Source organism: Babylonia areolata, chromosome 16 (assembly GCF_041734735.1).
Source record: "Babylonia areolata isolate BAREFJ2019XMU chromosome 16, ASM4173473v1, whole genome shotgun sequence".
In the NCBI taxonomy this organism is placed as follows: Eukaryota; Metazoa; Mollusca; class Gastropoda; order Neogastropoda; family Buccinidae; genus Babylonia; species Babylonia areolata.
Genome location: NC_134891.1, coordinates 10715569 through 10728068, shown reverse-complemented (window position 1 = coordinate 10728068; position 12500 = coordinate 10715569). Strand labels below are relative to the sequence as shown.

Genomic DNA, 12500 nt, shown 5'->3' with positions numbered 1-12500 from the left:
AGAACGTTTATTTCATTGAAACGCTAATTTTGAAACAGAAATACATATTTGTAACCTACCTGATATTTACACTCTGTCATTAATACGCTTCAGATGTAGTGATAGTAGTCACAAATTACGTTTTGAGACTAGCAGCCATCATAATATCTATTTATCTATTTATTTATTTATGTATTTATCTATGTGATTGAGATATCTTACTATAGTGCGTAACTTATACGCTTTACAATAGCACTAAAACATTCTCTCAAACATCCCTACACAAACATACGCATACAATTGGAAACATAGGTAGGAGAGAACAATTTAGAGAGATCATGTCATTGAATAAATCAAAGACAATGCAGAAATTTGAAAGACGCGCACAATCATGCATGCACATACATACATACATACATACATACATACAAAACACAAACGCGCGCGCACACGCACGCACGCACGCACACACGCATGCACCGACAAACACACCCATATACACACAGACTACTCACGCACTCATGCAATGACACACACATACAATGACACACACACACACTTACACATACCTACGCGCACATACACACACGAACACAGATCAACAATTGAACAGAGGTAACAAACTACGACATTACATGATAAAACAGTTCCTGCTAAACATTTCCTCGAAGAACATTGTACAGATGAAACAAATGCACACACACACACACACACACACACACACACACACACACACACACACACACACACACACACACACACACACACACACACCACAAATACTCATCAACAACAAGAAAAGCACACTCAGATAAACAACAGAGTAAACAAATTGCAGCATTACATCACAAAACAGTTCGTGTTAAGAATTTCTCACATAATTTTATTATATACTTATACATTATAACGAACACACACACGCGCGCGCATGTGCGCGCGCATGCTATTGCTGAATATAAACCGCACACACACACAAACGCGCGCGTGCGCACACACATACACACACCCACCCGTATACAAACACAACACACACGCGCACGCACATACCTACCCACCCTCCCGCACACACGCAATACACAGACACAAGCGCGCGCCTACGGGCGCCGTAGGCGCGCAAACACACACACACACACACACACACACACACACACACACACACACACACACACACACACACACACCTCTATTTCATACGATATTGTATGACTGTCTGAACAGGTGTGTCTTGAGGGCAGTTTTGAACTGTGAATTGCGCACTTGTAACTGCAATATTGATGTCATTGGAGATTAATTTCTATTCATTATGGAATGCCTGAGTTCATTCCAAACAAATTCTTGAAACCAAAATCAGTTTCTGATTTCTGCAATTGAAGGCAGGTTGGAGAGTGTATTTTGATAGTGGCGGAAATTCATGAAAGTCGGAAAGATTGCAAGATGATATGATCGATTATTTATCCGTTGTCATCAGTAATTTTTGACTCACTTGTGTAAACAAAGTGAGTCTATGTTTTAACTCAGTGTTCGGTTGTCTGTGTGTGTGTGTCTGTGTGTGTGTGTGTGTGTGTGTGTGTGTGTCCGTGGTAAACTTTAACATTGCCATTTTCTCTGCAAATACTTTATCAGTTGACAGCAAATTAGGCATAAAAATAGGAAATATTCAGTTCTTTCCAGTCATCTTGTTTAAAACAATATTGCACCTCTGGGATGGGCACACACACACAAAAAAGCCAAATTATATGCAAACTGCATTTACTGTTATATTTATATTTTTTTCTCTAAACTTGGCACTTTGATATGATATTCTGACACAACAACAAGAGCAGTCATTTTTATCATTTTTTGTTCAAACAGGAACTTCTTTTGCTGAGCATGGAAGTTTATTTATTTTGCAAACGTTTTGGTGCAGATAGTAAAAAAGGGAAATTAATCTGTAATTAATGCTAGGGGACTTAAATTGCTTTAAACTGATCTTTCTCATCTTAAACATTACATTTTGAAATTATACTCAATACATAAAAAGCTTGTGTGTTTTACTCTCGGTGAACAGGGCTTTCACTATGTTCATTCGCCCAAGTGGTCTTTTTCGGAAAATACTAAAATCAATATGACGAGTGGATTTTATAGATCTATTGGCTGAGCCCTGAAGGTCATGGGCAAAAATCAATTGCCTACACATATTTATACACATTCAAAGCGCGTGCTCATATTCTTCGCGAACGCGAACGACGCCATTTTGTTTCAAGTTGTTGACCTGCCCGTTCAATCCTATATTCAATCGACAATACACGATAACATGTGATGGAAAGTTGGAGAAGGAGACCGTTAAATATTTATTCAGAGAAAAATTTGTGAACGCCTCATCACTTACTGGATTATGTCCGAAACTGCCATAAAGATATCCATAGAATCAGTCGGATTTCACAGTTAAAAATAATAAACCATGATAGTTAATACCCTTGAATTGATGAAACGCAAAAAATTCCAGTCTTGACTTTTCTCAAAATGAAGAAGTCCTTTTCACTTCGTACAACGTTTAGAAGTACTTGTACTTGGCTCTACATGTTATTAGTTTAACAAAATACTAAATTTTCATATCAACTTTAAAACTATAAAACTACAATGAACATAAAAGAGAAATTGAATCGACCGTGTCAACCGGGTGTAACTAAACTTGTACATATATATAGATCCAGAGAAAACGGCTAAATGGTGCAGTGTGATTGCGGCGATAGCCACGTCTCCTTTACCGCGGACTTAAAAAGAATTTTTAATTGTCATTAAAGATTTTTTGAATGCCCAAGATACACCAGAATAATATGATTTGAACAGCATTCTCACTGCGAATACCTTAATCGATTTATCGCCCTTTAAAAAAGTATGTTCAAATATTAAATTTTAGAACGTCAGTTAAGGAGCCACGACAGTGCAATGGATAAGACAGTTTCTTCTCATTCGAACATGCGGGGTTCGAATCTGCCGTTAGGACTTTTTCTTTTCTTTTTTTCTTCTTTTTTTTTCTTTTAACCCGAAGCTTTATAATAACAAATACAGAACACATTTTAACGATTAGATTTTTTTTAAGTGTATCACAAGCGAGTCTTGAAGACCTTGCCTCTCTTGTATATTATTTGAATTGCTGTTTGCGTTTTAATTTTTGTGTATGATAGCAATGATGTTACTTTATTTATATCGTCAGTACCCCAACTGGGGGCAAAGGGCAAAATATCCTTGATTATCGTGTGTGTGGTGTATGTTGTTTTTTGGTTTTTTTTATACGCAAATGTAAACTCTTGAAAAAAAAAATCTTAAAAAAACGAGATGAAAAACTGGACGCCACACCTCACGTCCGAACGGCTAACTGGGTGTTACAGAATGTGCAAAATAATAGTCAGTAATAAAGCCAGGGTCACATGTCACTGTTTTCCATTAGGACGGGGAAGAAGAATCAAAAAGCAGTATTGACACCAATAACAAGAAGGCATAACTGGGACCACCTACCGACATGACATAGGTAAAACAGTTACCATCTACCAACAACACAAAGGAAACTTTGACCACCTACCAACAACACAAACATAAAACTATGACCACCTATCAACAAAACAATGGTAAAAGAATGACGACATACTAACAAGGCAAAGGTAAAAAAGTGACCACGTACCAACAACGCAAAGGTAAAAAGGTGACCACGTACCAACAACGCAAAGGTAAAAAAGTGACCACGTACCAACAACGCAAAGGTAAAACAGTGACCACGTACCAACAACACAAAGGTAAATCAATGACCATGTACCAAAAACACACAGAACAACGACCATCTACTGTCAACACAAAGGTAACACAATGACCATATATCAACAACACAATGGTTAAACAGTAACCACATGCCAAGAACACACATGTGAAACAACGATTCCATACCAACAACTCAAAAGGTGAAACAATGACCATGTACCAACAACACAAAAGGTAAAACAATGACCACCTACCAACAACACAAAAGGTAAAACAATGACCATGTACCAACAACACAAAGGTAAAACAATGATCACTTACCAACAACACACAAAAGTAAAAAAAAAAAATGACCAGCTACCATCAACACAAAAGGTAAAACAATGACGACTTACCAACAACACAAAAGGTAAAACAATAAACATGTACCAACAACACAAAAGGTAAAACAATCACCATGTACCAACAACACAAAAGGTAAAACAATCACCATGTACCAACAACACAAAAGGTAAAACAATGACCATGTACCAACAACACAAAAGGTAAAACAATGACCATCTACCAACAACACAAAAGGTAAAACAATGACCACTTACTGACAACACAAAGGTAAAACAATGACCAAGTATCAACAACACAAAGGTAAAACAATGACCAGCTACCATCAACACAAAAGGTAAAACAATGACGACTTACCAACAACACAAAAGGTAAAACAATAAACATGTACCAACAACACAAAAGGTAATACAATGACCATCTATCAACAACACAAAAGGTAAAACAATCACCATGTACCAACAACACAAAAGGTAAAACAATCACCATGTACCAACAACACAAAAGGTAAAACAATCACCATGTACCAACAACACAAAAGGTAAAACAATGACCACCTACCAACAACACAAAGATAAAACAATGACTACCTACCATCAACACAAAGATAAAACACTGACAATGTACCTACAACAGAAAGATAAAACAATTACCATCTACCAACAACACGAAGGTAAAACAATGACCATGTATCAACAACACAAAAAGGAAAAACAAAGACCATGTACCAACAACACAAAGGTGAAACAATGACCACTTACCAACAACACAAAGGTAAAACAAAGATCAGTACCAGCAAGACAAAAGGTAAAAAAAATAACCATCTACCAACAACACAAAGGTAAAACAATGGCCACCTACCAAAAAAAGGGTAAAACAATGACCATCTACCAACAACACAAAGGTAAACAATGACCACCTACCAACAACACAAAGGTAAAACAATGACCACTTACCAACAACACAAAGGTAAAACAATGACCACTTACTGACAACACAAAGGTAAAACAATGACCATGTACCAACAACACAAAAAGGTAAAATAATGACCATCTACCAACAACACAAAAAGGAAAAACGATGACCATGTACCAACAACACAAAAGGTAAAACAATGACCATCTACCAACAACACAAAAGGTAAAATAATGACCATCTACCAACAACACAAAAAGGAAAAACGATGACCATGTACCAACAACACAAAAGGTAAAACAATGACCATCTACCAACAAAACAAAAAGGTAAAACAATGACCATGTACCAATAACACAAAAGGTAAAACAATGACCATGTACCAACAACAAAAGGTAAAACAATGACCACGTACCAACAACACAAGGGTAAAACAATGACCATCTACCAACAACACAAAGGTAAAACAATGACCATGTACCAACAACACAAAGGTGAAACAATGACCATGTACCAACAACACAAAGGTAAAACAATGACCACCTACCAACAACACAAAGGTAAAACAATGACCATGTACCAACAACACAAAGGTAAAGCAATGACCACCTACCAACAACACAAAGGGTAAAATAATGACCATGTACAGCATCACAAAAGGTAAAACACAAAAGGTAAAACAATGACCATGTACCAGCATCACAAAAGGTAAAACACAAAAGGTAAAACAATGACCATGTACCAACAACACAAAAGGTAAAACACAAAAGGTAAAACAATGACCATGTACAACATCACAAAAGGTAAAACACAAAAGGTAAAACAATGACCATGTACCAACATCACAAAAGGTAAAACACAAAAGGTAAAACAATGACCATGTACCAGCATCACAAAAGGTAAAACACAAAAGGTAAAACAATGACCATGTACCAACAACACAAAAGGTTAAACAATGACCATGTACCAACAACACAAATCTAAAACAAAGACCATGTACCAACAACACAAAAAGGTAAAACAATGACCATGTACCAACAACACAAAAGGTAAAACAATGACCATGTACCAACAGCACAAAAAGGTAAAACAATGACCATGTACCAACAACACAAAGGTGAAACAATGATCGGTTTCAGTTTCAGTTTCTCAAGAAGGCGTCACTGCGTTCGGGCAAATCAATATACGCTACACCACATCTGTCAGGCAGATGCCTGACCAGCAGCATAACCCCAGGCGCTTAGTAAGGCCCTAAGTGCATGCGTTTTTATTTGTATTTGGCCGGTATGTATGAGCTTGTATTACAGACTGACATAAGTTTACAGTTGGGCCAACAGCAAAGTGAGAGCTGTATTATCAATGGTTTCTCCATTGCAATGGGAAATCACTTACAGCTTAGTCTTTTGTGAAGGACTATGACTCTCAAACCTGCACTGGCTCTTAGCTCTGCAGCCTTGGGGGCAAGTTGGCCTTTGGGAACCATCCCAACGCCGACTGTCCTGAAACCCTCTTGGCCGAGAGAGTGGAGATGCAGCTTGGGCAAAACATTACACTATAATCAAATTCTAGCCCAGATAGTCGGGACACCAGTTACCTCTGCTGTTCTGATGGTAATAGTCAAGCACGACTGACTATCATACATAGATCTGCATACCTACTAGAGGGGATTTCTTCCATAGAATTTTGCCAGAGGACAACTCATTTCTTGCCGTGGGTTCTTTTTCAGTGCGCCTAGTGCGTGCTGCACACGGGACCTCGGTTTATCGTCTCATCCGAGTGTCTTAACGCTCAGTTTGATTTTTCCTAACTTTAAAGAAAGGGAGAGAAGGGGATTCGAACCCAGTTCCTCACGGACACAGTATTGGCAGCTGAGCGTCTTTACCAATCTGTTTCCGTCCCTTACTTCAACGATCACTCGAGCAATATAAAGGTAAAACAATGACCACCTACCAACAACACACATGTAAAACAATGACCACCTACCAACAACACACATGTAAAACAATGACCACCTACCAACAACACACATGTAAAACAGCGACCACGTACCCACAAAACAAAGCCCAAACAATGAACATGTACCAAAAACACACAGGTAAAATAGTGACCACGCAGCAACAACACAATGTACAATGAATCTGTACCAAATAGCACAAAAGGTAAAAACAATGATAATGTATCAACAACACAAATATAAGACAAGGACCACCTACCAACAGCACGTAGATAAAACAGTGACCATGTACCAACAACACAAAGGTATACCAATGATCACATACAAACAACACGGGGGTCAAGCGCTGATCCTTTTACCAACAAAACAGTTCAAAACACTGCATCCGATGAAGCCAAATGAAAACAGCTGTGACTCACCTGTAAAATGGAAGCAGAAAGAGTGACCCAGCTGCTCTTGCTACAAAACACCAGACAGCTTTCAACAAGAATGACGTGGGAAGATGGGAGGCTCAGATCTGAACAGTGGACGTTCAGAAGCTTGATATCAGTATTCTTTGCAAGATGTTCGTCTGAGGAACTGGTCTGGGACAGATCGTTGTAAAGCAGACTTCCGTGTGACGCCAGCTATAACACCTTGCTTACAGTGGCCCAGGACACAGGGCGGGACGAAGGGCGGGGTCGGACAAGGAACCAATCAGATACCTCCGTGCTGGCTTCTGGGAAGATGTGAACGACGAAAAAGGACAGAAATCGATCCATGCCGTACCAGGTATTAAAAACGCCAAACACGCTCGCGCGCGGATGTGTATATTAACTGATACGTATGCATGCATACACGCACTCATAGGTGCCACAAACACATATATACTTGGTACCATGCCAACATTCTCAATCTCGTAACAATGCACATTCTCGTATATTAATCTTCTGTGTGTGTGTGTGTGCGCGCGCGCGCACGCGCGCGCGTGCGTGCGTGCGTGCATGCATGTGTGCGCATGCGTGTGTCACTGTGTGCTAGTTGTGCCCATGTTACCTGTAACTGCACGGGAGGAATGTGCAAGTCTCTCATTGTGCTGTTCGTGTGTGCAGGTGATCAAGCAAGCGTGGCCAGGTAAACATGGCCAGCAAGGGTACTATTCCTATTTTCGTGGAGCGGTATCGGTGTCTCTTTCTTTTCTTCAGCGCTACAGTCTGTCCTCAGTCGTACGCCCTCCCTCAGCCCCTCCACCTTCCCTCTCCAGCTCCACCCCCACCCCCCCCCCCTGCCCCAGCCACCATCCCGCAACCTCCCTCCTCCCCACCCCACCCCAAGACCTTCTCCTCCTCCTTCCCCTCCCTTCCCCAGTTTGTCCCTGTACCTCTGCAGTGCTGTCGTTTTGTCGTTTCGCAGCATGAACAGGAACAGTGAGGAACCAGATTAGCAGTGTCCCCGCCACCCCACCACCCCAATACCCCACACCTCCGCCCAACCTCCCTCCCCCCCCCCCCCCCCCATCCCCCCACCCCTGACTGAACTCTGTGCCAAACCACGACAGTGTTCTTGTTCGGCTGGTACCTTCATGTTTTTGTTTGTTTTTTTTTAACGGCGACGTCTATACCCCGGGTGGTATGGCCGAGGGGAAGAGAACAACCATCCTGGAAGTCATGTCTAGAACTTGGAATGTGTAAAGCTCAGATGGAGTGTCAAAGAGTTGCTTTCTACTAGTTTGCTTCGTCAAGTCTCCACACTCAGCTCTTTCAAGTCTGGCCTTAATATAAAAACCCACCTCTTCCCAAAATAGCCTCCTTTCCCTGCCCTCTTCCTCGTCTTCAGTTTCTCCAGTTTTAGAGTTATTATGCATGCGTGTGAATGACTGGTGCGTGAGCGCTTTGGTTTGTCTCTGCACAAGATTCAGCGCTATAAAAATACCATTATTATTATTATTATTAATTTGCCAGACGTATGCCAATCACCAGCTTCCAAGTCGGGCTGAATTATCATTATTAACAGTTCCAGGTAATGTGACCAGACGTTTATTGTCGGTTTTATTTTCTTTTGGGGAGGGGAGGGGGGTGGTATGGATATCTCTTTCTTTCTTAAGTGCCCCACTCTGTCCTCAGTCGTACCCCCTCCCTCAGCGCCCCCCCCCCTCGCCCCCCACCCCCACCCCCCCACCCCCCCCCTCCCCTCCCTCCCCCCCCGGCCCAATAGTTTATTATCGTCTCCAACGCCGAGAAACAGGTCTGGGAGGATTGTGGCCATGAAGGTACTATGATAGAACCTTCCGTAATTTGAGTTCCTTCGTGTCAAGACTGCGCAAAATACACCCGCACCCACACCCACCCACATTGAGAGAGAGGGGAGTGGTGGCATGTGTGTATATATATATATACATATCTACTCAGCCACGTAGATTGTGTGCCAAAGAGGAAGAATGATTAGCACAGAACCTTGCGTAATTTGAGTTCCCTCATGACAAGATTTCGAAATTGCTTACAAGAACACACACACACACACACACACACACACACACACACACACACACACGCACACACACACACACACATATATCTATATATATATACACGCACGCACACACAGTATTGATTTAGAATCAACGACGAAATGTTGCGCCGGAATAGCAAGATCAATAGAAGACAAATAAACGTAAACCATTTTCATTGCAAATAATTTGACTCCCTCCAACCATATGCCATTTTACGAACTAAGACGCCCTGTGTAAACTGTAGACTGTATTTGAGTGTATGTATATACACATGTCACCGCCACAATCACCCGTCTCTCAGTGTGTGTGTGTGTGTGTGTGTGTGTGTGTGTGTGTGTGTGTGTGTGTGTGATTCTTGGGGGGGGGGGTCGTTTTTTCATTCGGTTTTTTTTTTTTTTTTTTTTTTTTTTTTTTTTTAAGCTCGCATTGGTATTCTTGCTCGGTGGGGTTCTTTCAGAATATCAATATTTTTTTTCCCCCATTTATTTTATTTGATCTAAAATTGCAGTATGTTGAAATCATCAGCATAGGCAACTGATACCATCCAGTCCCAATCACAAATCAATTCAAATCAAGCTGCTGAAAGTCCTGTATTGTCTCAAAGATACAATTATACTCAATAATAATAATAATAATAACAATAATAATAATAAAGAATATTCGGACGCCCTATCTCCGGAGAGCCCAGAGTGTTTACAAATTCAATTAAACATACATACATTGAAGCAGATACAGTTCTTAACATTCATTTGCCTATAAGCATCACACACACACACACACACACACACACACACACACACACACACACACCAGGCATACCGATACAGCCCCATTCCTCTATCCACCCACCAACAATCGCAGACAGACACACAGGGCGGGAAAACTAACCCTAACAACTGTAGGCAAGAGAGGCAAGGCCTTCAAGACTCACTTGTGATACACTTTAAAAAAAATCTAATCGTTAAAATGTGTTCTGTATTTGTTATTATAAAGCTTCGGGTTAAAAAAAAAAAAAAAAAAGAAGTCCTAACCAGATTCGAACCCCGCGTGTTCGGGTGAGAAGAAACTGTCTTGCCCATTACACTATCGTGGCTCCTTAACTGACGTTCTAAAATTCAATATTTGAACATAATTTTTTAAAGGGCGATAAATCAATTGCGGTATTCGCAGTGAGAACGCTGTTTAAATCATATTATTCTGGTGTATCTTGGGCATTAAAAAAATCTTTAAGGGCAATAAAAAATTCTTTTGAAGTCCGCGGTAAAGGAGACGTGGCTATCGCCGCAATCACACTGCAACATTTAGCCGTTTTCTCTAGATCTAGATAGAAGTACAAGTTTAGTTACACCCGCCGAGAATGTAGTACGACACGGTCGTTTCAATTTCTCTTTTATGTTCATTCTAGTTTTATAGTTTTAAAGTTGATATGAAAATTTAGTATTTTGTTAAACTAATAACATGTAGAGCCAAATACAAGTGCTTCTACGCGTCTTAAGAAGTGAAAAGGACTTCATTTTGAGAAAAGTCAAGACTGGAATTTTTTGCGTTTCATCGTGATCAATTCAAGGGTATTAACTCGCATGGTTTACAATTTTTAACTGTGAATTCTGACTGATTCTGTGGATATTTTTATGGCAGTTTGGGGCATAATCCAGTAAGTGATGAGGCGTTCACAAATCTTTCTCTGAATAAATATTTAACGGTCTCCTTCTCCAACTTTCCATCACATGTTATCGTGTATTGTCCATTGAATATAGGATTGAACGGGCAGGTCAAAAACTTGAAACAAAATGGCGTCGTTCGCGTTCGCGAAGAATATGAGCACGCGCTTTGAATGTGTATAAATATGTGTAGGCAATTGATTTTTGCCCATGACCTTCAGGGGTCAGCCAATAGATCTGTAAAGTCCACTCGTCGTACTGATTTTAGAATTTTCTGAAAAAGACCACTTGGGCAAATGAACATAGTGAAAGCCCTGTACACTGAGAGTAAAACACACAAGCTTTTTATGTATTGAGTATAATTTCAAAATGTAATGTTTAAGATGAGAAAGATCAGTTTAAAGCGAATTAAGTCCCCTGGCATTAATTACAGATTAATTTCCCTTTTTTACTATCTGCACCAAAACGTTTGCAAAATAAATAAAACTTCCATGCTTAGCAAAAGAAGTTCCTGTTTGAACAAAAAATGATAATAATGACTGCTCTTGTTGTTGTATCAGAATATCAGATCAAAGTGCCAAGTTTAGAGAATATAAAAAATATAAATATAACAGAAAATGCAGTTTGCATATAATTTGGCTTCCCAATGGAATTTCTTTCGCCTGTTTGACATGCGAAAAATGCGAGTGTTACAGGAGGAAGGCAGAGACCGAGACGGAAAATAGATCTGGGGGAGTTCCAGGAGATAAGGAGGAGCACAGCCAGAGATAACATTATAACAGATAGTGGCAATCTTGTACTGAATTCTGAAAGAAACGGGCAGCCAGTGAAGAATACGATGCGATGGTCACGTGTGAAACAGACAGCTTCAAGGTAAAATGGTTACCATATTTACCTTTGATTGAAAGCCATATATAAAACACGTTCATTGTTGGTAAGGATACTCATGTTGTAAAGTATAAATCTTAAAAACTCCAAGATGCTTTTGTGTGAAATCATCAAATGGTTTATTGTTGGGTAAAGAAAGTCTATATTATGTTGTGGTATATGGAAATGATTTATTTTGAATGGAATGGATGTTGTTTTTTCTCTTATATTTGATGATGATTATATTCAAATGATCTATACTTATTGGAGTACATATCCTCTTTGTTATCTCCATGTCATCATAAGTTTTCCTCTACTTTTTTTATGTTTCGCTCATTACGTGCCGTTTTCTTGTCCTTTATGTGTGTTTATGTACGTTTATGTCAATACCGTCTTCACTGGCTCAGTCATTTTCGCCGAATGGATGAAGGCCGCATCCCTAAAGATCTGTTGTACGGCGAACTATCAGAGGGATCTGGGCCACAAGGCCGCCCCCGACTAGTATTCAAAGAAGCTTGCAAACGGAACCTGAAAAGTACAGGGAAAGCCTTGCGGACTC

General features: G+C 40.0%; 1 protein-coding gene across 4 annotated transcripts in view; it reads right to left on the bottom strand.

Annotated features, from left to right (window-relative positions):
- The window catches only part of LOC143291142 (uncharacterized), a 30361-nt gene extending 22383 nt beyond the window's left edge, over positions 1–7978 (bottom strand). For 2 of the 4 annotated variants that reach the window (XR_013056475.1, XM_076600812.1), the window contains exon 1: positions 7961–7978. The gene's annotated coding sequence lies outside the window, so the exon portion shown is untranslated. Of the gene's footprint in view, positions 1–7344; positions 7761–7960 lie in introns of those variants that run through there. The other 2 variants (XM_076600815.1, XM_076600814.1) reach the window with 2 other exon arrangements.
- Positions 7979–12500: the final 4522 nt, after the last annotated feature.